This window comes from Lygodium microphyllum, chromosome 6 (assembly GCF_053477565.2).
Source record: "Lygodium microphyllum isolate KBCC chromosome 6, Lygodium_microphyllum_v1.1.10, whole genome shotgun sequence".
In the NCBI taxonomy this organism is placed as follows: Eukaryota; Viridiplantae; Streptophyta; class Polypodiopsida; order Schizaeales; family Lygodiaceae; genus Lygodium; species Lygodium microphyllum.
In genome coordinates, this window is record NC_141140.1 from 129,123,008 (window position 1) to 129,150,905 (window position 27,898).

At 40.9% G+C, this 27,898-nt stretch overlaps 1 pseudogene; it reads left to right on the plus strand.

Moving 5' to 3' along the window:
• Positions 1-23: 23 nt before the first annotated feature.
• Positions 24-27,898, plus strand: LOC148035119 (uncharacterized; annotated as a pseudogene).

A 27,898-nucleotide genomic window follows, 5' to 3' on the forward strand; every position in this document is an offset into this window, starting at 1 on the left:
CAAGAAAGGCAAGGTATACAGTCATGAAAATGGCAAGAGAACTATGGATGCAAATGATGTATGGCTCTATGTGGCATTGAGAACCACCATTGAGGCCTTGGATGTCTTGAAATAAGCACCTCAGCATTAGGATAATGTATGCTCATTGAAGGAGTCATTGTAGGGTATTGCAGATAGCCATTCCCACACAATCAACCCGCAAAAGTCAATTGCAATAAAGCCTTCTTGTGTGACTGAGTGCAAGCCCCATAGCTTGATTCAAAGAGGGCACCCCCTCCTTTGATCTGAACCAAAAATCTCCCCATTCCGCCCTATGGTTTGGGAGATACGCCCAATTTTCTGCTTAGAGGTATTGTGGGATAGCAGGCAGCAGTCCTACAAGCACTTAACCTTGTACACCCATTTGCAGCCAATGGGGACTTTTCCTTTAGGCAACTCAACCAATTCCCATGTCTCATTTTCAACCAGGGCTGCATACTCCTCATCCATGGCAATACACTAGTTATCATCTGTAACTGCATCATCAAACTTTGTAGGTTCTTTGTAACATGTCATACTAGCCATATATGCATGATGGCGGGCTGAATAACCAATGTATGTAAACCTGTCAATTGGTTTTTTGACTCTCTCACATCTTCGTAATCGTGGCTCACTCTGAGCTTGCCTCTCATGAGGTGGTACATAACGACTCTATCTTGCTCCAGGTGTCATAATAGACAGAATGCCCAACTCACTATCCAAACTGTCATTGTTGGATGACTCATATCCTGCTGTAAGTGGACCTGGCACATCCTCAAGCATCTTTTATTTTTCCTTATCCAATCTCCCCCTCACTGACATATCCGTTCCAGTGGATGTATGAGTACGACTCCGCAAGCGTCCTGACCAAGGGCTTACTATAGGTGACCCATCACCTGTAGGACCACTCATAGATGTACTCACTGTAGGTGTATTTTTAGCATTTCTAGTGTTGGCTGATCCATCAGTAGCCACTGCAATAGGATTACCACACCACAATGCTAGCTCATTAAAAAAAACATCTTTGCTAATCAATGTCTCATGTCTAGACAGTACATAACACTTGTAAGCTTTCTGGTCTTGTGCATAACCAAGGAACACACTCTTGACAGCTTTAGGATCCAATTTCTTCATCTTTTCATCAAGAGCATGCACATATGCAATGCTGCCAAATACCTTCAAGTGTGAAATATTAGGCTTATGACCATACAACCTCTCATATGGAGTTACATCATGAATCCCTGTTGTAGGGGTTCTATTCAACACATAGACAATAGTCACTACTGCTTCAGCCCAATAACCATTTGGCAAACTCTTCTCGTTCAGCATAGTTCTTGCCGATTCTATCAGTACTCTATTTTTCCTTTCTGCTACCCCATTTTGCTATGGTGTATAGCTACAAGTAACTGTCTTCTGATCCCATATTTAGCAAGGTACCTGTCAAAGTAATTAGAGACATATTCTCCACCTCCATCCAATTTAAGACATGAAATTTTACAGCTCAACTCATTTTCAGCATGCTTCTTGAAGTCCTCGAATGCATCAAACACATCATCCTTATGTTTTAGTATGTAAAGCCAAGTGTATCTATTGAAATCATCAATGAAGGATACATAGTAACGAGCACCACCAAACGAAGCATTATGAGATGGACCCCATACATTTGAATGTACCAACTGCAAGGGTGTGAGCTATTTCGTACATGTCTCATAAATGGAAACTGTGCTTGCTTTCCAGACTGGCATGCATCACATACATGTCCAAAGTCATGATACTTGAACTTAGGCAATCTAAGCACAATCTCCTACTGCTACATAGATTTCAGCTTTTGTACATTCACATGGCCAATCCACTTATGCTATATCTCAACATCGCGTATAGCACCACCATCATGTGCAAACATGGTTGCTTTCAATTCTGGAATTGACGCATCAAGAGTAAACATTCTGCCATCTCTTCAGCCTCTAGCAATCAATTTACAGCCATTACCATATTCTTCAACAAAGCATCCATCTCTATTAAATCTCACCTGCAGATTCTATTCTACCATCTGTCCAACTGGCAAAAGATTCTTGGTTATTGTAGGTACATGTAGTACATCATGCAGGCTCTTTTCTTTCCATCACACATCAACAAAGGTACAAATCCTTTATGCTGAATAGTATGCTGGGTGTCATCCCCAGTACAAACATGTCCATGCAAACCTACAACCATCTCATCAAACCGTTCTCCATGGGGTGTCATATGATTTGAAGCCCCTGAATCAATGTACCATCTCTCATCTTTGTTCTTCCTAGATGCATTCTTAGACACATGCTGCATGGCAAACAACTTGTCACCCTGATCATCAGGAACTCCGCTAGATGAAGCATAATTTCCATGTTGTCTACCCTTGGCTTTCATGTCAGCCTGCTTCTTATGACAATCTTTGGCTGTATGCCCATATCTACCGCAATAATGACAGTCCTTGTCCCTGTTGGACTTATCATTTGATTGCCAAGATCCTTCTCTTCCTTCTCTAGAGAATCTCCCCCTGCCTCGAAAACTGCCAAATCCACGCTGGCCATGTGTATTCGTGCCATGCCAGGCATTCTGTTGTTGTTGTCCATAAGTGTTTCGAGTGTCTCCTCCACCTCAAAAAGAGCCACAGCCTCTGCTGCCTCTGCCACGCTGGCTAGAGTAAAGTGCAGTGTCTCTACTTTGAGACATACTAAAACATGTATTCATCCCAAGCTTAACTTCCTCATACAGCAGCAAATCAATCAACTCATCCCAATCAGGGGATTCAACTCTCACAGAAATAGACGTATCAAATGCTTTATATTCTTTGCCAAGTCCATTCAATGTCACTGCAATCATATCATCCTCAGACATTGAAGATTCAATGGTGGCAAGCTGATCCGCTATGTTCTTGATCTCTGGAGTGTAGGCCTGAATACTTTTGCCATTCCTAAAGATGTTATTGAACTACTGCTTCAATTGAATCTTTCTTGCATGTGTTACATTTCCATAATTCTTCATGAGTATGTCCCATGCATCCTTTGGGGAATTGCATCCAGTAATCTGTATAAACATAGCATTTGATATACATAAGGACAACCAATGTAACACCTTGCATGCTCTCTCAGTCCATAGCTTATGAGCCCTTTTCTGATCATTTGTCGGATTCCTTTCAAGCATTTTAGGTTCAACCTCATCACCTGTACATAAGTCCCAATAACCTCTGCCAACCAAAAAAAAAATCATACAGAACTTCCATAAAGCAAAATTTTGTTGTCCAGATTTTCTCCCACAATTTGAGTGATATTGTCAGTGCCTTGAGCATTTTCCATACTTGCAGCTTAGGTATTCAGTGATGTATACAACCTGTAAGTATTTGACTCCTTTTCCTATAGTTCAGGACTAGTTTCTTGCTATTCAAGATAGTTTCTTGCAATTTAGGATAGTTTCCTGCAATTTAGGACAGTTTCCTGCAGATCATGACAGTTTCCTACAATTCAGCATAGTTTTCTGCTTGTAAGAGAGGGGGACTTAATAACGGGGAAATACTAGCTACACTGGATGGTATATAAGGTGAGAGAGACTTAATTTTTGATTATCAGATAATTATACAAGTCTTCTTTCTCCTTCACCTTGCTCTCCAAGCTTCCACGTCTTCCCTCTCTCTCTCCTAGTCTTTCTCTCTCCATTTCTAGTCTTTCTCTCTCCTCGTAGCTATCTTTCTCTCTCTTCTGCTCTTCTTGTTCTTCTTCTCTCCAATCTTCTCTCTCTTCTTACTCTCTCCCGTTCCCTCTCCTTGACAATTGGCATCAGAGCCTAGGTTCTTGGTCCCAGTTAGTCCCTCATTTTACCCAGTTACAACTTTCTAGTCACATGGAATTTTGAGTCACAAGTACACAGGTACATGGAGCAGTAGGGGAGTTCCCAAAGTTTTTTGGACCACAAGGACTATAGACAGGAGCATTAATGGTGGCTTGGACCAAGTTTGGAGGAAGGAAAATCAACTTTGGCAGCTCGTGGTCATTTTGGGCCAAATTTGAAGGTATTTTCTTAAAAGATAGTGGTAAATGGAGTAGAAGATGGTAAAGTTCTGGTTACTTTTCAGGAAGAGTCTTCTCTCTCTTCATTTTCAAGCTTCAGCCAAGCTTCCATGGAGAAAAACCAGTCAGGATCTCTTCTCTCCCACCTCCATTGATCATGGTGAAGGGAACATTCATCAACGAGCACACTGACTTGAAGGACGATTTTGGCTAAACAGACTACGAATACGAGTGTAAAACACTCCACTTCCACTAAGAAGGAGCTCCAAGAGGAGTGCAGTTGGGATCGAGCGGCTCTCGGGTACAATGCATGCTTGGTGGATTGCAAGGAGGAAACAAAGGCGGTAGGTTGTGGCATGGGCATCTAGGGATCTTCTTCTTGCTGGGCCTCCCATCATTGGCAGAATAATGGAAAGACAGAAGATACTTTTATTGAGGCCATGGAAGAAGACCAAGTTGCTCGACCAGAATGCAGAACTGCGTGTGTGCCAGGCACTGCCTCTTCTACAAGAAGTATATGGAGAGTCGATGAATCGCATTCTGCACATTGGGCCATCTGCGTGCAGTGTTATGCTGAAGCTTTTGAAGGAAGAAAAAATGGAGGCATGGGGTATATTGCCTTTTGACCCAAGTCCTCCAATCCACAGTGTATGTGAGAACCTCATTAGCAAGGGTCTCATACGGGTGGTTGATGTAACACAACCACTGCATTATCAGTCACGGTCTTTTTCAATTGTGTTGGCTAATGATGTTGTAGATACCATGACAACAAAGCACTTAAATGTGACTTTGAGAGAGCTGGCACGTGTTGCTTCAGACAGTGTTGTGCTGTTTATAAACAATAAGGCAAATAGGAAACTGTCAAATGCTGGGGAGGGTTTTGAGCCGTTGAAGACAAATACACAATCAGCCCACAAAAGTCAATTACATCAAAGCCCTGATCATCTACTATTAGACATATTTTTACATAGCCTCGTAGAGGGGTTCGAGAGATTTAATTTGAATCACAAATTTTGGCAATCAGAGCTTCCTAGCTCAAGATATTGCCATTTCTGTAACAAGGGGTCTGGTGGAATGGCATGCCACAAGGGTAAAGCAAAGTCCCAAGAGGACTTCCAGTATGAAATAAGGGACTCCCATACCTCAATGAATGATCCTAGATCAGCCCAACAGGATCATAAAGACATGTTTGAAGAGGGTGCCCCCGAGATGGACCGCTTCTCTATGCTTAACCATACTCTATGCCAACATGAGACCCGTCATGCCGAACGACATCGAGAGTTGGAACAATGCCATAGAGAGATGGAAACCCACCAAGATCATCATCATTTCAAGATGATGGACAAGATGGACTTACTCATCGATCGTATGGGCACCCTCATCCGTGCCATTGCACCCCCCTCAGATCGGCCCAAGGAGCATGTCCCTCCCCGTGAGGCCAACCGCCCTCCCCCCTTGGAGACTGGGTGTAGCCCACAAGGTTTTGGTGGCACCCATTGCGTTCCCCATAGCACTTATGAGACGGGTGAGCCCTCCACTAGACATGATGAATCCATCCTTCCCTCCCCCATTACGAACCCTTCAAGCCCATCCTGGGGACCACAACTCCCCCGTAATGGAAGCTATATGCACACTCATGGGAATGGCCAATAAGGGCCTAATGCAATCTTTGGGCAGCATGGAATGCAAGTGTACATGGGTAGCATGCACATGGCAATGGGCAACATGCACATGGAAATGGGCAACATGTACATGGCAGTTTTGGGCAGCAAGGCCCTAATGCTTAGCCCGGTTCGCATTTAATGCATAGGCAGCATGGCTATTTTGGATAGCAAGGTCCTAATGTGCAATTTGGTCCTCATGTAATGCATGGGTAGCATGGCCCACATGGAAATTTTGGACAGCCAGGGTTTGGACAGCAAGGCATGTATCGGTAGCACAACATACATGGGTAGCATGTAGCACATGGCATACATGGACAGCAAGGCCCAAACGAGTTGCATGACAAGATTGTGTTTGCTAAGTTTAATGGGAAGTCCTCATCCCCGGCTAAATTAGAGGAATGGACCTCTAAATTGGAAGCCTATTTTCTCATTTATCCCCGTACTGATGAGGCAAATATTATTTTTTCCTCCCTTCATCTGGAAGATTTTGCCCACAATGGTGGAGATTTGTTCAAAGAGAAAATCAATAGTTTTATGATTGGGAAGATTTCAAGAAGCACATGATCCAAGTTTTTGTCTCCCCAGTAGAGAAAGAACGTTTGGTTGGGCAATGGTATTAGTTTGATCAGCGAAATCTCACCGTGAGGGAGTATACCAACCAGTTTATGAACCTATCCATGATGTGCATCTTTCAGCTGATGTAATGGCTCAAAAGCCAGCCACCTTGTTTGCAACCATAGAATTGGCTGAACAATATGGTCGAAAATACCGTCGCAATGATAGCATGCATCCCATTGCAGGATAGCAAAGATACCCTACTAGGCAACCCCCATATGCCAGTAATTATCGCAGCAACAACGTAGGGAATGGCAGCCCCAAAATCCCCACCTACCCAATTTTTAATGCTGAAAGGAAATATGGCAGTTTTGGGATAGCACCCCCTTCCAAAAGTGACCCAAAGTATGTTGAAAATAAGACACGGAATGGCTTCAGTCCTAACGGTCAAAATTCATTTCTCCTGAGGTTGTCAAGGATCGCAAGACTGAGGGCTTGTGCTTTAAATATGGGGATAAGTAGATAGCTGGTCATGCATCAAAATGCCCCTTTAAGAACGCCATTGTCAAGTTTAATAGCATGTATGTGCTAGAAGATAGTGACAAGTTGGAAGAGGACTCACATGACAACTCTCCCATGATGACACTTGCTGAAAATGCTGAATATGAAGAGGATATTGACACCAATCAGTTTTATGACTCACCGGACGGGTTCCCTTTTGACCTCGATGGCTGCCCCATAGATGGCATGCTTGGGAATAACCCTTTGCACCCCACGCTTACCACTATATCAGCTTGATTGATCTCCATGGATGCATGGACCGGCTCTAGGAGCCCGAACACCCTACGAGTACATGGTAACCCTCCTACTGAATTACATCAACCTCTTAGGGTTCAAGTGGCCAATGGAACTGAAGAAATAAGCTCCCATGTATGCACACGAGTGTCTCTTATGCTGGTCAAAAATTATACAGCAAAGCTGGACTTAAATACCCTTGATATGGGCCCCGTGGATGTTGTTTTAGGTTGTGATTGGCTGCAGCAGTTGGGAAAAATCTCTATGGACTTCTTGCAATTATATATGGAGTTTGTAATGCATGGGCAACTTGTACATTTGAAGGGCATCAAAGAAATTGTAGATTTTCAGCTTATAATAGCAAGACAACTCAAAAAGGAATTCAAGAAATGCTCACACATCTTTGTCTTGCATTTGTATAAGGATAATGATGACCAGCACACCTTGGGAAAGCAAAATGCAACACTAAAAGCACTTTTGGCTGAATATGAGGACCTATTTCAGCCCCCCACCACTATCCCACCTTTGAGATCGGTGGATCACTCGATTGACTTGGAACCCCATGCCAAGCCCATCAATAAACCCCCATATCAGCTCTCTAAATGTGAGCGAGAGGAAGTAGCTAAGCAAGTCAAGGAGCTCACTGAAATGGGATTCATAGAGCCTAGCTCTTCTCCTTATGCCTCCCTGTTTCTATTGGTTAAGAAAAAGGATGGATTCTTCTGGTTGTGCATTGACTACCGTGTTCTTAATTAGATCACCGTCAAAAATAGATACCCCATCCCTCGAATCGATGACTTGCTTGATGAGCTCAAGGGAGCACGCTACACCATGATTGATTTGTGATCCGGCTACCACCAAATCAAAATGAGAGTGGGTGATGAAGTTAAAACAGCCTTTCGGACTGACCGTGGCTTGTGCCATTTCCTTGCATGCCGTCTGGGCTCACTAATGCCCCCGCCACATTTCAGAGCCTAATGAACAAAATATTGCAGCCATGGCTTTTCCAGTTTGTGTTGGTATTCTTTGATAATATACTCATTTACAGCAAGTCACTACATGACATTTGAAGCATGTCAGACAAATTTTTGATATACTAAGAGAGCACTAGTTATTTGCCAAGAAAAGCAAGTGTGTCTTCATGCAAACAGAGGTTGAGTACTTGGGGCACATTGTTAGTGAAAAAGGCATCCAAGCTGACCCTAAGAAAGTGCAGTGTGTTTGAGATTGGCCCACACCCACTACCACTACCTCCTTGCATGGTTTTCTTGGCGTCTCCTCTTTTTATCGAAGATTTATTCGTCATTATGCCACAATTGCAGCACCATTAACTGACAGGCTGAAAAAAGAGGCATTCTTATGGAACACCATATTGGGGAATATGGGAATTTTTCATAAGTTTGGGGACACATGATCAAATATTAGGATTCGTCATAACTTGAACACTATAACTCCAAATCGATCACTCTATAGCTCTATAGATTCCATTTTTCAAGTGCTTTCCAATGATAGGCTACATCATATGGTTTTGAGAAACTTATAGGCATGTTATCTGGGTGCCACCTTTTTAGTATTCAAAAAAAGGGAATTGGGAGATTTCCAAACTCACTAATATTGTGTTATGGGATGATTTGGTTGATTGCAGTTTTCAGTAGCTGAAAGAATTTCTCACTTCAGTCCCCCATCCTCGTATGCCCCGACTTTTCAAAGGATTTTACCATCTAGTATGATGCTAGAGAATGGGGTATTGGTGCAGTCTTGTTGCAAGAACACGGTGTAATAGCATTTGAGAGCCAAAAATTGGATGATAAAGAGAGAGAGTTGCATGTCTATGATTAGGAGATGTTGGCAGTCATTCATGCTATTAAAAAGTGGCACCACTACTTGTATGGCAGTAAATTTAAAGTGAAAAGTGACCACTATGTGCTCAAATACTTATTGACTTAGCCCAACCTCACTCCCAAACAACGTAGATGGGTAGCTACCTTGCAGAACTATGACTTTGATATTACCCACACCCGTGGCAAGGACAATGTAGTGGCTGATGCACTCTCTCGCATGTGGACATGCAAGGTCTCATCTATCACTGAACTCCACTATTATTAGATTGAAGAGCTCCAAGAGGCCTACTTGCTTGATGCTGAATTTAGCCCTCTTTTTCAGAAATTACAGCAAGGTGTTATGGATGACAACTCTCAATATCAGCTCCACAATGGCCTCATTTGGATCCATGGCCGTATCGTAATTCCCCAAGCCTCTCCTTTTACCCAATGAAGAGATGCATTCTTCACCGATTGGCCACTTAGGGGTGTTCAAAACATATGACCGCATTTCAAAAAGCTTTCATTGGAAAGGCCTATGGTGAGATGTTAAAGACTTTGTGTCTAGATGTGTGCCTTGTCAACAAAATAAAGATAGCACTCTTAAACTGGGTGGATTGTTGTAGCCCCTGCCTATCCCCGAAGGAAAATGGACCCACATTACCATGGATTTCATCACCGGTTTACCTATAACCAAGAAGTGTTGGAATAGCATCTATGTGGTAGTTGACTAGCTCACTAAATCAGCCCATTTCATCCCTACAAAATCTCAGTTTACAGCATCTCAAGTTGCCACTCAGTTTATGGAGCATGTATTTAAGTTGCATGGCTTGCCCCACGTCATAGTACATGATCAGGACACCAAATTTATGAGTCAATTTTGGTAGAAAATTTTCAGCTCCATGGGGACCAAATTGGCTCCATCTACAACCTATCATCCCCAAACAGATGGGCAGACCGAGCGAGTCAACAAGTGGCTTGAGACTTATTTGCAACATTTTTGTCATGATGTGCAAAACTCTTGGGATGTATGGCTACATTTGGCTGAGTTTTCTTACAACAACTCCACTCATTTGAGCATTGGAGTCTCCCCTTTCGAAGCATTGTATGGTTATCGAGTGCCCCTCCTCACGGTGATCTTTGATGAAAAGCTTAACCCCCTTGGAAAAGAAGAGTTGGACCGCATGCAAGCTTTACTTCAACAATGCAAGGCAAATCTCAAAAGGGCTCAAGAGCACATGAAGCTCCATGCTGATGCAAAAAGGAGACCCCTTGACTTTCAAGAGAGGGTGAATTGGTACTCCTCAAGGTCCCCAAGTCCCGTTATGCTACACTAAAGGATGGTTCTTGCAACAAGTTGGCACACTGCTATTATGGGCCCTACACAATCATTAAGAAGGTTGGGGAATTGGCCTACCGTCTCCAACTCCCTCCCACTACTAAGATCCATAATGTCTTCCATGTGAGCCAGTTGAAACCTTTCATTGGCACTCCCAAAGATCATGTAGAGGAGCTAACCCCCATAGATGAGGAGGGCCTTATTCAGTATATTCCTGAAGCGATCATTGGGCAGCGTGAAAAGAAACTCTGTACCCGTTCTATTCATGAATACTTGATCAAATGGCAAGGCCTACCAACAAAGGAAGCTTCTTGGTGCCCAACATCTATCTTGGATGAGTTTCCACACCTCAAGAAGGCCGTATTGGCTAGAACTTAACCACACTTGACCCCTGTTTTGGGCTGCAGTCTGCGTTTGGACAGCCAATTGTTTTGCACTAGTTTTGGTCCTGATACATTTTCAGCCCCATTTCCCATACATGGGCTGAAAGTAAATCTCGAGGGCTCTAGTCACACTGACGGTATATAAGGTGTAAGAGGGTATTCTGAGGCATCAGAGAATTGCCAAGAATATCTCTTTTTCACCTTCACAAGCTTTCATGGCTTCTTCTTCTTCTTCTTCTTCTTCTTCTTCCCTTTCCTCTCTTTCTCTCTCTTCTCCCTATCTTTCTCTCTCCTCTTCTTCTTTTCCTGCAGTCCTTCTCTCTCTTCCCTTCCTTAGTTAGGCTAGTTAGGTCTCTTTCATTACACTCTTTGAACCAAGTGTGGCATGCTTCGGCTTGGGTATCTCTACGTAAAGTAGGATATCCAAGTCCCGATGCTAGAATGTTGTCAAGAGACCTTGTCCACTAGGAACCTTGATTTTAGGTCGATCCCAGTGGGTTCGACCGTGAATGCTTCATTATGAGACAGAATTGAGAAACCCTAGGCGATAAAGCCCATAACATTCCATGGGAGTGCTGGGCAGCATCACTTAGATTCATGGACTGCTAAAAAATGTGCCTGGATAGCCGATAGGTGGCACGTTACACTTTATCCTAGTCCTTTGAGTCCTATAGCTCTTTGCTTTTGTGATCTAGCTCCCAAAACTACTAGCTCTCCTCTTTTCCCTCTACCTTTTGGTTTCATTTATCCATGGCTTTACAACACGTGATTGTTTATGCTTTTTACTACACAAATCTAAGCAAAGCTCATAGATAGGCCAAGTTTCAAGAAGGGAAGGAAATTATTGACCTACTTCTATTACTCTAATGTGGGTTACCCCTACTCAGTGAGTTTATGCTTGTTTCATCAATTCTCATTGAAAAGATTAATGTGTGATGTGACTTGGATTTTGGAATAAAGATCTTGAAAGAGGAGATTAGGAGAGTATTTCTAGAGACATAACAAAGGCTTTTGTTATGAAATGGGCTTGTGACCAATATGGATCTAGATAGATGCATGATTGCGATCTCCAATCTCAATATATCACTTGGAAATGTTGTGTCCAAACAAGCAATAGATACAACATAAATCTCTACCAACAAGTGCATTCAGGCCTACTATTACAACAGTAAATACTCAATGTAAATTGAGTAAAATCCCTACTAAAATCATGCCAAAAGAACCTTAGATCGGGGGCATATCATCTCCTAGTGTGTTTGCATCATATAAGCATGTGTTGGCATCCAATAGGCATAATCATTGATCAATGTCAATTCAAAACACGGGGCTGCATATGTATTATAGCCATTGTTTGCAATTGGAGAACTCTAGACACCAATGCCAAGGCTTGATATTGTTAGCTTTCATAGATGCAGATAGAGAGCAACACACAGAGTGAAGCAACATGCTTCCTCTCTCCTTCTTCACTTTTCTGAAAGAACATAAGCCAAGTATTTACAAGTCCATAAGGATCATTTACACCAACCATAAAGACTAGAGTACTGACTTATTTAATATACATGACTAATATAGCTAGACTAGTTGTGTCCAGCTCGATCAAACACACATGAAAGAGCTTGATATTCTAACACTCCCCCTCAAGCTCAAGACAGCATCTGTACTCCAAGCAGCTGTCTAAAACCACAGAACTTATCTCTACTTAAAGGCTTGGTAAAGATATCTGCAACCTATTCATCTGTCTTTACATGCATAAGATCCACTCGTCCTAAAAGAACCATCTCTCTGATGAAATGGTAGTGTATCTCTATGTGTTTTGTCCCAGCATGATAGACTGGATTCATAGCCAGGAGTACACTACTCAGATTATCACATAGTAACTTCACTGGAGCATCTACCTGTATGTCCAAGTCAGCCATAAGCTTGAGCAGCCATGAAATCTCGCATGCTGCCAATGCAGCACCCCTGTACTCTGCCTCAATACTTGACAAAGCAACCATAGGCTGCTTCTTGCTGCTCCAGCTAATCATACCGCTACCAAATCCAAATGCATATCCACTCGTAGATCTATGATCATATGAGCAACCTACCCAATCTGCATCCGTGTATCCAGTCAATGTCAAGGGCTTACCTCTGACATAGAACAACCCATACTCTACAGTGGACTTAACATATCTCATAATGAGTCTAACTGCATCCAAGTGCGGCTTTCTAGGCTTCTGCATAAACTGGCTTATGAGCCCTCAACATAGCTCAATTCAGGCCTAGTGATGGTCAAGTAAATCAAGCTGCCAACCATCTACCTGTACATAGTCACATCCTCTACTTCAGCCCCAGTGTTCATGTCTAACTTGACATTCTGATCAAGAGGTGTATCCAACGGTTTGCATTCAGCCATGCCATACTTCTTCAGCATCTCCATGGCATAGTGCTTCTGCATCAGCCATAAACCATTTTCAGCTCTGCTGGAACTACCTCAATGCCCAAGAAATACTTCAGTTCTCCTAGGTCTTTCATGTCAAATTCAGATTTCAGCATCTTCATTACATACTGTATGCCCAAGTCATCATCACCAGTGATTATCAAATCATCAACGTATATGACCAGCACTACCAAGCCACTGTCAGTCTTCTTTGTAAATAGGTTTTGATTAGCCCTGCCAACAGCAAAACCCAATCTCTGCAAGTAGTTACTGATCCTAGCATGCCAAGCTCTCGGAGCCTACTTCAGCCTCCAGTACAATTCCTTTTTCAGCCTGCATACATAATGCTGAAAATCAAGGTGAACATACCCTTCCAGCTGAACCATATAGACATCCTCTGCTAGGTCACCGTTAAGAAACGCATTCTTAACGTCCATCTGCTGCAATTTCCAGCCTTTAGCAGCAGTCAAGGCAATCACAGTGCGTATGGTTGCCATCTTGGCAACAGGGCTGAATGTTTCTTCATAATCAAGTCCATACTGTTGGGTATACCCCTTTGCGACCAGCCTGGCTTTGTATCTCTCCACACTGCCATCTGACTTGCATTTGATTTTGTAGACCCATTTGCAGCCAATGGTCTTTTTCCCTTCAGGCAGTGGCACTAAATCCCATGTCTTATTTTTAGCCAAGGCATTCATTTCTTCGTCCATGGCTACACACCAGTTCTCATCTTTCACTGCTTCAGTATATGTACCTGGTTCTTTGACCTCCATCACTTTTGTCATGTAAGTATAATGCTTTGCAGAGTAGCCACTATATGTCAACCTGTCAACAGGGTATCTGACCCTCTGCGAGCGTCTAAGCTGTGGTGCACTACTCGATTCCCCTCTCTCATGAGGCAGAATATACCTACTCTGCCTCGTGCCATGCGTATAGATAGTTAGAATACCAAGTTCGCTGTCTAAAGTATCAACAGACTCATAGCCAGAAGTCATTATGCTCTGTGTCATCATACCAGATGCATCCTCAATAGCTTTCTCTTTTCCTTTGCTATTGTTGTCCAAGACATCATGTCTCCCCCTCACTGACATACTGGTGTCAGTGGACTGTGAGCTCCTCAATCTCCCTGTCCATGGGAATACTGTCTGACTACTAGGTCCTGTCATAGCAGTGCTCTGCTGCAAATCAACTGTAGATACATGAGTGGAAGGCATATCGGATGGCACTGCAATTGGTGATACATACCAAGACCCCATCTCATCAAAGATGACATCCCTCCTCACCAAAGTCTCCCTAGTAGAGGGAACATAGCATTTGTATGCCTTCTTCTCCTACGAATATCCAATGAAAACACACTTATGTGCTTTGGGATCCAGCTTCTTCCTTTTCTCATCTGGAATATGCACATAAGCAAGACAGCCAAAGAATTTCATGTGACTTACATCCGGCTTATAGCCATACAGCTTCTCAAATGGTGTCATCTCATGAATACCTGCAGTGGGAGTCCTATTCAGAATGTATACGGCTGTCATAACAGCCTCTGCCCAATAGTAAAGCGGCATATGCTTTTCATTCATCATGGTCCTAGCATCTTCCATCAAAACCCTGTTCTTTATTTCAGCTACTCGTAGCATCTGCAGGTTAGCTGCCTACGAATGCCATTTTCAGCCAAGAAATCATCAAATTCATTTGATACATACTCCCCACCACTGTCAGATCTCAAGCAAGAGATGTAGCATTGAAACTCCTTCTCAACCTGTGCTTTAAATTGCTGAAAAACAGCAAAGACCTCATCTTTTGTTTTCAATATGCAAAGCCAGGTATAGCGATTGTAGTCATCAATGAAAGATACATAATATCTGGAACCTCCCATAGATGCATTATGAGCTGGCCCCCAAACATCAGAATGCACTAACTGCAATGGACATGTACTCTGCCTTACATGTTTGACAAACGGCAGTCTAGACTGCTTACCGAACTAGCAAGCATCGCATACATGACCAATATCTGAATATTGGAACTTGGGTAAACCTTTAACCAGCTGTTTCTTCTGCATAATTTTCAGCCTTTGCAAATTGACATGCCCCACTCTCTTGTGCCATATTTCCAAATCCCTAACAGTGCCAGAACCATGGGCAAACATAACTGAATTCAGCTCTGGCAAAGAAGCATCAAGAGTAAACATTTGGCCATTCCTATGACCACGAGCTATCAACTTGCATCCATTGCCAAACTCTTCAATAAAGCAGCCATGTTTATTGAATCTAACCTGCAAGTTCTGCTCAGTCATCTAACCGATAGACAATAGGTTCTTCGTAATCGATGGGACATGCAATACATCATGCAAAGTTTTCTTTCTGCCATCATGAACCACAAGAGGCACTTTGCATTTATGCTCAATGCTATGCTGCGTGTCATCACCTGTGCATACATAGCCATGCTTTTCAGCCACCATATTCGTGAACCAATCACCGTGAGGGGTCATGTGATTCGACGCCCCTGAGTCAATGTACCACACTGCATCATCAGATGTTTTTTCAGCAACCTTATCTTTGACATATTGCATGGCAAACAGTCTATCACTAGAGTCATCTGCCTGACTGGACGTAGCATAGTGTTCATGCTATTTGCCCTTCTGGTTTCCCTGCTTCTTCCAACAGTCCTTTGCAATATGCCCATACTTTCCGTAGTAATGACAATCCTTATCCTTGTTCAAATTGTCAGACGAACGTTGCTGCTGCCATGAGCCTCTACCACGGGAGTTAGATCTCCCCCTGCCTTGAAAATTTCCACCACCTCTTGCATTTGATGACGGCTGATTGCTATTACCATAGGATGCATTCTGCTGGCCTCCTCTGCCAGATCCATCGCCCCTACCATGGCTGCCACGGCCACGCTGATTCGAGAAAAAAACTGCATCCTTATTCTTTGAACTACTTGACCCTGTAGCTAAGCCAAGCTTCACCTCTTCATGAATCAATAATGCAACCAACTCATTAAAGTCAGGCATTTCAGCCCACACAGACACTGAAGTGTCAAAAGACTTGTATTTAGGACCCAAGCCATTCAAAGTCACTGCAACCATATCTTCATCTTCAACCTGTGAACCAACAGATGCCAGCTGATTTGCTATGGTCTTAACCTCTGTGACATAATCCTGTATGGATCTGCTCTTCCTCTCCATGTTATTGAATTTCTGCTTCAATTGTATCTTCCTGGCACTTGTGGTTGTGCCATAGTATTTGACCAATATATTCCATGCATCTGCTGGGGACTTACAGTTCATGATCTGCATCACCATAGCATCCGAGATACATAATGACAGCCAATGTAAAACCCTGCGAGCTCTTTCTGTCCAAGCTCGATGCGCTCATCTTTGATCAGCTGTAGGATTCCTTTTTGGAACTTCAGGTTCAGCCTCAACACCTGCCACTAAGTCCCAGTATCCTTTGCCTATCAGAAAGTTCTCCATGCGGAACTTCCATATTGCATAATTGTTGCTATCAAGCTTTTCTCCTAGAATCTGGGTTATGTTATCAGTCCTATCAGCATTTGCCATGTTGTAGACCTTGCATGACTACCTGCAAACCAAGATCTTCTTAACAGTTCAACTTCAGCCCAGAACTGTTTATGACAGTTTTCTGCAGTTAATTGCAGTAAAAAAACCAGTGTATTTCAGCCCACTGACAACCCAAAATAGCCCACAAACAAGTGGCTTAACCTGTAGGTAAAACACTCAGTACAAGTGCTATGTATAAACTTTGGTTTGAACTCCTGCAACCTCACTGCTAGGGTACATACATGCAGTCTGAAAACTATAATTCTGTGAGTGACCAGCAGTGGTTTCAAGTCCAAAACTGAGTGGTATACATGTCATAGATGTCCCAAACTTTCATAGATAGCTGCTAGTACATGTGTCAAGCCGTACATAGGCATAGACGCACAAAACAGTATATAACCAGCATATATGAATGTCATAAATACATTTCCAGATTTCAAATAGCCAATGCACTAGCAACAGGGATTGATTTCAATCCCAAAAAACCATAAAACATTTGCATCACTTCCGTTTCCAATGCTCAAGCATTTAACAGTCACAAACCAAGTCTTCAAGTACCTGTGGGGCTAACCAAATCAACTAGTTCTTCCAAGGACAGGAGTAACCAATTAGTGCTTTATGTCTGCAATTTTTTTTTCAGTTTTCAGCCTGTCACAAGCTCTCGGATCAGGCCATTCCAAGCTCCAAATTTATGTCAAAATACCCAAGTATTATGACATGTCTTCTACCAAGCATCATGTGCTACATTCAAGCTCAATGTACATGCCAAAGAGCATCCAAAATGCAGACACCACAAGCGTATAATGTCCCTGTAACTCCAATAACAATTCAGCCCTGTGTATTCAGATCTGTACAACTCTATTACAGCTCACACATGAGCTCCCACAGGGGCAATAGCAAAGTATACCCTTCAAGAACTTTCCTTGGTATGCATCCATGCTCTATGCCACTTGACAAGTGCTTTTCACCTTAAATCTCTACCAATGAGAGCAGCCTGTTCACAGGCACAGTCCACGCAGATAGTTCAAAGTATATTCAGATCAAATTTGATGGTAATGATGATGAATGCCCACTTGTTGATGCTCAATGGAGCCTTGGTAAGCTCCAAACAAGCCACACCACTTGTTAATGCTCAATGGAGCCTTGGTGAGCAGTCCATATAATAGATCCTAGCCATGGAGTTCAGCCTACAAAATAGGCGCAATCACGCTGCCAGGACTGACGTCTATTGCTACACGATTTGATGATTATTTTAATGATGAAGCACTCACTAGTGCTCAACTAATCCTTGGGTGACTCCTCAACAAGCCACAGCTCCTCCTTCAAGCAATGAGAATCCAATGCTCAACAATGCATACCTCTATGTGACCATTGATGGAAATGACAGTCAGTCCTCTTCTTTTTCCAGACCTTCAGGTCAGTCTTCAAGTCTTCTTCTTCAGTGCATTCCACCAGTGAGCCCATTCATGGCTTTGATACCATGTTAGCTTTCATGGATGCAGATAGAGAACAACACACAGAGTGAACCAACATGCTTCCTCTCTCCTTCTTCACTTTTCTGAAAGAACATAAGTCAAGTATTTACAAGTCTAGAAGGACCATTCACACCAACCATAAAGACTAGAGTACCGAATTATTTAATATACATGACTAATATAGCTAGACTAGCTATGTCCAGCTGGTCAAACACGCATGAAAGAGCTTGATATTCTAACAAATATTAGTGTTAGGAGTGTGTCGCGAGTGTTGAGACCAATGCTATTGGATGTCAAAGCCAAAAAGGAGTAACTATAGCCTGTGTATGGCTGTCAAAAGACGAAGAGGAAGAGCCTACAAAACAGAGTAAATAACGTGATGCTCACTCCTAGCCTGTAGGGTGCTATTACTTCAAAAGAGAGCTTTTAGAGCTCTAATCAACCACCAAGAGCCTCCTCAAGAATCCTTGAAGCAAGGCACTAAGCGTAGAGTTGACAATCTCCAATGATGAGAGGTATGCAACAGCTACCCTATTGTGTGCTTAAATGGTCTTCACAAAATGAGCTCAAGACTGGCTCAGAAATTCCTTGATGAAGCTCTAGTGCTTTCCTAATGAGGACCAAGAAAGGATAGTTTGAGACAAACCTCCATGAATGAGATATGGCTGCTAAGAGTTAGATCTGCATGCTTGATTTATGTCCTACCGAGTCAAAATGTTAGAAGCTCCTTCACTAAGAACCTTGCTCTAATACTAGTTTGTTGAAGACTAAGATTTGATGAAGCTTAATAGGTGTGTCAATGGAGATGTAGGTTGAGAGAGAGACACATACATAGCCATTTGAGGGTACTTCAAATGTGTACCACTTATTCATTTCAGATAGGTATGTTGTACAATGTCCCATAAAAGGACATTCACACCCAGTGTGGGTGCGGGCATGGTGGCCCTTTATTCCCAATAAAATTCTTGGTCATTTATAAATCTTATGTTTAGTTTGAAGGGGGGAGGGGGGGCCTTATTTACACCATTGGAACATATCAACCTAAAAGAGATCATGATGTGAAGGTGATCAAAATCCAAACAATTAGCAAAACAAAGACTCTATACTTGATGTCTGATGAGATCCATATTGGAAGGTTATTGAAATGGAACCTATCCAATCAAGCTTCTCACCATGTTTCATTGTAGCGTCTACTGTGCTAGGTGATGTATTTCCTATCACTGTCAGTCATCAGAGATGCGACAACCACCAAGCCAAGTGCCAATTGCATGTCATTCCATGATTTCTATTCTTCCCCTATCATATTACCAACACCATGCAAGCAATCCATGTTTCCAATTGCCATATTCAAATCTCCAAACAAGATTATATTCTCTCCCACCACTTGTGACTTAACCCTCTACCATGTGTCAGTTCTATGGTGAGAGACATTGAGAGCATACATAGACATGCAGTCAACTATTTCCCATGACATGAAGAGCCTGATTCCCACTACATTACCTTTCCTATCATTGCATGTAGGTTTAGCACAAAGATTATATTTCACAAAGACCAAAAGAGCACATTTACCTATTTTCTAAACATTAGGGAAGTACCTATACCTAGGAAGAGAAAAGGAAAGCACACTCACAAGGTCTAGCATAACCTCTTGCATGCCAATAATGTTAGGCTTACGTCTACATACAAATGCAACCAAAGTGCCCTATCTCTCCCTAGAAAAAAGGCCTTGGGCATTCTAGGAGAGGATGGAGATTCTAAATGTGGTCCTATCCATGCAATAATCATTGAGAGGAATCCACATCAATTGGAGGAGTATAAAGTTTAGTAAAGTCCCCCCCCCCCCCCCTAGCAAGCTTCTTAATGAAATTTCAAATTTTCCTTCTTATGGCTTTGTGTTGGATTGGTTTTCTTTGCTAGGAGCCTTTTCTATCTTGGGGTTCCTCTCCTTGTTCATGTCAATTGATGTAGAACTCTATTCTCCATGTTGGGCCCCTTGGACTTGGAACTTTTCACGAATATTGAGGGCCGAGATTTATCTTCCTTGTTGGGTAAGTTGGTAGTACTATTAAGTTCTTGGGATAACCTCCTTAGCATTAGTATATTTTCTTTCCACTTGCTTTAGCCACATTTTTCTCAGTATCCATGGGAGCACCAACATCACCCTCCTTGCCTTGCTTTTGAGGGCAAGTGTTGGTAGAATGGCATGACTAATGGCAAACATAGAAAACATGGGGGAAGTTGGAGAAATGATTTCACAAACAAGCTCTAGGCCTCTCTTGTCATCTATCTCCAATACATCAAGAGGCTTGACGTGTCTTATCCCATAGGATGCAAGCAGGCCTCTCACCTTTGGGATTAGAGGGGAGAGGGGGGACATGAAGCAACACTTTATCGAGCACTGAAGAAATGTCCTTAACTTCATTCTCAAACACTACTTGCATGTTAGGGAAAGATACCCAAAGTGGACACTCCAAAAGGAGTACATTTGGCAAGAAGGTTGCAGACCATGGGAGACAATGTAGCCAGTTGCCATGGTAGTCAATAGAGTAAGGAAAGATCGGATTTCTTTTAGTAGGGGAGATGACAAGGACCTAGTAAAACCCTTTATCAATAAGCTTGTAATAGACCCACTGTAGTGGGCCCACTCGTAAGTGCTAAAAAAATTACGATACAACTATTCATCATTGGGAATGTGTCCCATGAAACTAAGATCGAGACTAGAAGAGGTAAAATTATAATACCTATGACAAAATCCATCCATAGGATGCTCCATTTCAATCTTATGTACCTTCTTTGCATTAAAAGATGGAGTTTGTTTTCTCATAATGCTAACTTTGAACATGTCATCCAATGCCTACAAGTTTGGCCCTTCATCTTACATGTGGGATGCATATGAGTCTACCTCCATGCCACCATTTTCTACCACCCTTAATATTTTTGAGAGTTCCTCTTTAGTAGCACCCTCTCCACCATGCTTGGTCTGCATATGCAAGCCAGGAGGGTACCATGATAGCAAGATGACTCAATGGCTCATAGAGTTCTCACAAACTCTTTTGCACATAGGAGAGTAGTTGATCTTATCACTTATCACCCAATGATTCCTCTAGGCTAACAATATTATGAGCCAATCCCTCACAATGTTCTTGAAAACTATCATGATAGAAAACATACTTCGTGTTTCCAAGATTTGACTTTCCATTTGACACAACCTTGTAAAGTTTTGGAGTTTGTTGCATGGAACAAATCTACGCCTCCTCTAAAATACTACCTTATAGTTGGCTAACCCAAGTACACATCCACCTCATTTCTTAGAAGGCATCACTCTTAAATTGATAGTAGAAGTGCCAAACACATATTTGAAACACTATGTTTTAATTTCTTGTTAACATTTGGTTTTGCCTCATCAATTTGGATACTATCCAGTACAAGGGAATTGGCAAATAGCGACGATCATCTCTGATGGAAAACAGTGGCATTGCTATTAACGTCACTAATGACACCATTAGTGATGCAAATAGTGATGCCGTTCTGAGAAAAAAGAAGCACCAAAAACTCGAGCACAGCATTTTCTTCTGCAAATAGTTACAAGAGAGAGAGAAAGAGAGAGAAAGATCGTGGCTTTGAGAAGGAAAGGGAGAGGAAGAGGGAAAGAGAGAGAAGGAGAGCTTCTCACCACTCCCATTATCACTGCTGCCGTCGCCACCGCCACTGTACGTGAAGAAGAGGGAGAAGTGCATAAGGGAGAAAGAAGGGACGTCATGAAGAGGAGATGAAGAATCCATCCTCGGGACTTTGCGGTAAGTACATTGCATCTTCTTGCTTTATTATTGTGTTTTCTTCTTTTCTTTTATTTGCTTTTCTTGAGGATGACATGCATTGAGAGAGAAAGAGAGGAAAGAAGAGAGGGAGAAGAAGGAAGGAAAAGGAAGAGAGAACGAGAGAGAGAGAGAGAGAGAGAGAGAGAGAGAGAGAGAGAGAGAGAGAGAGAGAGAGAGAGAGAGAGAGAGGAGAATGAGTGAGAGAAACAATGAGGGGGGGGAGAGAAACAAAGAGAGAGCAAAAAAGAAAGAGAAAGAGAGAAAGAAAGAGAAGGGGGAGACAAAGAAAGGAAGAGTGAAGGGAGAGGTGGATAAAAAATCTTGTTGTCTTACTTAAAGGTGGAGCCTATCCTAAATGCTATATAAGCTACCTTCCCAAATCCCACTTTCAAATATAGATCAAGATTTGGCCACATGACCAAATATATATAACTTATTTAAAATTGAGACTTAAAAAATTCCCAAATTCTCTAATATGACGTTTTAGGAAAAGGAACATAATATATTGTTAACACATTGATACTTTTGAGTTTAGCCACAATAGATGCCTTTCACATTGGTTTCTCCCATAATTATTAGAATCAACAACAAATAACCACAATTTGGGGGCAATCTCTTGCCAAATTAAATGATTATTGCCACGGTAAGGTTATAAGACTAGATGTGCACCTTGATAGTAAGTATTTCCTTTAACAATAGGATTTACTCAAATCAATTAGCATAATTAAAAAAAGAAATAAAGGAACCTTGGAGCACACACTTTTTAGTAACTCAAGTTGAACATGTTGTGGTGGTCAATCAGAAAATATGCTAATTAAGTTTGGATAGCACACTCTTTCAAAACTAGATGAGTCCTTGGATTTTAGAATAAAGACCTTACATATTGTGAGGATTAAAAGGACACCTCTATCTTTATAGATTAATGTTGAACTCACATGGTATATTCACATAGTTATAATTTATAAAACTATATGAAAGTTAACCTCCATGAGAGAGAGAGAGAGAGAGAGGATGTCCTAAGTTTTGTGTTGCCATTCCAAAAATAACAAAGCTCGATACTCCAATACTCCAAACATATTAAGAACTTATAGCCTTTTTTCTGTAAAGTGCTTGAAATGTATATTGATAAAGAAAGGAATATTTACATAATCTAAGATGAATAGGCATGAGCCACAAGCTTTATTCATTCTTAAGGAATATTTACATCATCTAGGATGAATAGGCATGAGCCACAAGACTTAATCGGTTTTCAGTAAACTAAAGTATAGTACCTTAAAACGTGATCTTTTTTCCTTAGGACCCTCAAAAGGTTTAGGGCTTATCCTTGACAAAATTTCACTAGACTGCACTTAGATATACCATTTTCCTTTTTCATAAGGATTATGTCTCTATTGTTCCAAATATTCTTCATCACCACAACTCTAATTATTTCAAACCTTAAAGGTTTCTTCGTCTATCTTTTCTTTGTCTCTAAGTATGATTCCCCTCATTTTGATCACCACATTCAGTCTAGCTTTCTTCATCCATTCTTTTATACTTCTCCATACAATTCTAGCTACCACCTTCCAAATAAATAGGTTCAATTTTTTGCTTGGAATAGCTCTCCATGTGTTGGTCAACCTGTAATGTAACATGTGGACAATTGCTTGTGGGTATTGACTTCTCCATTCTCTAGCTATTTTGGATGTTATATGTCCCTCATGGGCTTGCAAAAGTCCCTTGTCTTTTTGATTTTGTAGCCTAGTTTTCTCTTATGGTTGACAAGGTATTGGAGTGTCCCAAGCAACCTGATTTGAGCCTCCTTTAGTGAGGTGTCCTTGTTTCTCCCTATTACCTCTTGTAGCGATGTAAGTTCCTATCTACTGAGTTCCTATCTCTTGTAGCGCATGTGTATGTGTGCATGCACATGCATGTGCACTCATATGAACACATGCACACACACACACACACACACACACCACGTGCGCGTGCGCGCGCGCGCGCACACACACACACACACACACACACACAAATCTCCTAAAAAAATATGCATGCATGCAAACAAATATCACAATGGAAGATTGAAAGGGAACATGGTGGAGGTTCCTTAAATCTTCAAGTCTTTGTTAGTTCAATCCATTTCCCTCAACACATCTACAAGTTATCGTTAGTTCCTAAAATCTTCACATCAAAAGAGGAGGCTTCTCCACAATGACACAACTATTAACATCTTGAACTAGATTTGCACTAGACTTTCCAAATAATAGCAACTTCTCAACTTACCTTTGCTTCCTAGGTTTTCAATGATTCGACCTCCATTATTTGATCTATCCACTTAAGTTGGGGAGAAAAAACATTTATTATGATGTCTTCTTCTTGGCCTAAGGTTTCCAAGGTGAGAGAGACATTTCATCTATTCCATCACATAGTAGGAGCATGAGTAACTTGGTGGTTGATTCCATCCTTAGTCCCATCAACAAAACCAAAATTTTGGTTTTTATGCTCAACAATGGGACTTTGTGCAAAACTCTTATCGGTTCAAGACCTTCAACCACTTCAAATCTAGCTGCCTCTCACCCAACTATCTCACATTCCATCTCTAAACCAACCAGACATCCTCTTTCTCTATCCAAGAAAGAAAGAATACAATGCTAGCTTCAAGTCATAGCAAACTTGCATACTTACCTTCCTAGGTAGTTGAAGCTTGATGGCTCAAAGATGGTTCCATGATCCAAGTGATACACTGATCAAACAAATATCTTAACTCCTTTGCACCTACATTGAGCACACCACCATTGAGTGGTGGAGGAGGAGGAGGAGGAGGAGGAGGAGGAGGAGGAGGAGGAGGAGGAGGAGGAGGAGGAGCTATAGTAGAGCTTCACCTCATTGGGTTTCTAACTCTTACTCACAACTCTCCCTCACACACAACTCCACTCTCTAACTCTTACCAAATGGGAAGAAGAGAAGAGAAGCAAGTGATATATATGAGCTTCTCTATCCCGAGTCTCTCATTCATGCACTCACTCTCACTCACTCTCAACAATAGTAGCACAAAGTAGAGAATACAAAATAGGAAGAGAGGTGTGCACACACACAAATGAGGCATCTATTCACTTTTTTTGTTTTTCTATGTTAGGGTTAGGGTTTTAGTTTGTGGCTTATGACCGCTCCTTATACAATGGTGTCTACATATCACTTAGGTTAATTGAACCTAATCTAGACAAAAGTCAATAAAAGTTGCATGCATGAAACCCTAACATCTTTTTCAGGCCTTCTAACTTTGAGGAATATTATAATTTGCATGGCAGTGAGCCCAGATCTCATAAAATATTGCAAATTAATATTGTATTCTCATTATAAGTGCCTTAAGCAATATGATGAAGTTAGAAAAACAATCCTTCTTCCATAACTGAATTTGGCTCTTTTTCTTTGACATTCTTTGACTTTATCTTTCATTTCCTTTGACTTATTTGATGTTGACACTTGTGTTTTGTGATAAAAAATAATCTTAAGTAAAATCATTAATGGATATAACTTCCTTTGATTCCTTTTCCCATCACTATGCAAATTTATTTGAATGGATACCAATGAGCCAAAACACTAAACAGAAATATGAAGGTAGTTCTTGTTTTGAAGTTTACCTCTTACGCACATCACTAAACTGAGCTGAAAAAGGTAAGAAGTTTTCATATTTACAAGGAAACAAAGCTAGTTTACCTTTTGAATTGACATCATGATAATAAATGGCCAAATTGACACAAGATATGCAAGTGGTATGTTGAGACATTAACAAATTGAGTGTGGCAAAAAGGGTTTGGAATTAGTACTTAAAACATACATATACATTGATTGAAAACTGTTTAGCATCTAGTATGTTGAAACTTACATGTATTGAGTGAAAAGGGTTTGGTGGGGAGGGAGAGAGAGAGAGAGAGAGAGAGAGAGAGAGAGAGAGAGAGAGAGAGAGAGAGAGAGAGAGAGAGAGAGAGAGAGAGAGAGAGAGAGAGAGAGAGAGAGAGAGAGAGAGAGAGAGAGAGAGAGAGAGAGAGAGAGAGAGAGAGAGAGAGAGGGGGGAGGGAGAGAGAGAGAGAGAGAATCTATCCAATAGTGATTTTGGACAAAATTGTTTGGCATATTTTCCAGAGTAATGTGTGTGGTTTAGCTAAAGATGTTTGACATATACTTTTGGGTTGAGATATACAGAAGCATACTTTTAAATGCATGTTTTTCATTTGAATGCATTGCTCTTGGAAGGTTTTGTAGACATGATTATACATGCCAAGTTTAGGCCACATCCTTCATAGCTATATGTTACTATTTGAATGTATCTTCGAATGTGTGCAACTCAATTCTTGTTCAAGATACTTCAAATTAGTGAAACTCTCGATTCTTAGAACATGTACAACTGATCAAATATTGTTTAAGATGCTTCAAGTTAGTGACTAAATTTTGAGTGTTCCCATTCCTTCTTATTATCATGGTATTGATTAAGAAAATTGTTTGATTATCAACCAATGTGACACTTGTGGAAGTTTTTGAAAAGACATGATTATGCATGCTAAGTACATGCCATATCCCTCAATCATATATATAATTTATTATTTGAATGCATTTTAGAACATATGCAACTCAATTCCTATTTAAAATACTTGAACTTATTAACTTAGATTTTGATGTTCCAAATTCTTTATATTCTTGTCATAATTGGTTAATGAAATTTATTAATTATCAATCAATGTGACACTTGGGATGTTGGTAGTTCATATCTACCACTTTTTTACTTAGACATCAAATAGGCTTGGCTTAGATGTGCCTACATTTGATGCATAAATTGTTTTCAACATACATTATGCAAGGCTTACTCGATGGTCAAAGAATACTTTGCTAGAAAAGAGTTGTCATATCTTCATTGATGCTAATATTGGTAGATAAGCACTAGGACAACTTGACTTGCACCTAGATTGACATATTCCATGTACTCAATACATTGAATGCTAATTCCTCTTGATATCTTACATTGTTTGATTTTTATTATGAGTGCAATATTTTGAAATGCATAATTGAATGTTGATTTTTCAATGCAACTAGAGTAAGATAACGGAGATAACACACTACGTTTGGTCCAATTTTCATTGGTAAGAAGGAGTAACTTGAGATTGTATGCTTTCCAATTAGAGTAAGATAATGGATCATTGCCTAATTGGATTGTAGGAAGAAACTATACACTTTTTACGTGTTGATTATCTTACATAGGTTTCTAGCACATTCTCTCCTATACTAGTCATTCCAAGCTCACTAATTAGATTGTTGTAAAATCTTGACTAGCCCACACCTTTTTAGAGAATAAAGTGGACTATATCCTTCGGTTCCAACAATGCAATTCTTATATAAGAAAATATGATTGCCTTTACATTTATCATTTATGTTTACTAAATCATTAAAGAATAGGGTGGACCCATTTTGTTGTAAGTTGAAGTTTCAAAAGTAAAATTTCCATCTCCACATCATTATTGGATACCATCAAAAGCACTTATAAACATCAACTATTTATGCACATGTTGAGAGAAACAATTAGTTTAATAGAGACCTTTGTGTTGTAGATGAATTAGAAATCTTTTTGTTTTGAGGTGATGTGTTAGAATGATGATAACAATGGAATTTCATTCTTAATCTCATATTCACGAGTGGACACAAAAGGTAGCACTACATCATGATACATATTTAACATGACATAAATACTCTTTCACATATGATAACATAAATATTTTTTAGATAGTTTATAGGTATTTTAATGACATGTTATAGTTGTTAACAAAATACTTTTTGCATACAATTATAACATACATACTTTTCACATTCTTCATAGATATTTTACATAACATAAATACTTTTCACTTTTACTACCATGCTTACAGATTGTTTTTAGTTGTTTAGTCTTCGATATTATTATTGAGCAGCAATGATGATTCTGAGAATGTTCCCCATTGCACAATTGTATGATATCGTCAAGGCAGCACTGGTGTTGTTTGGATGA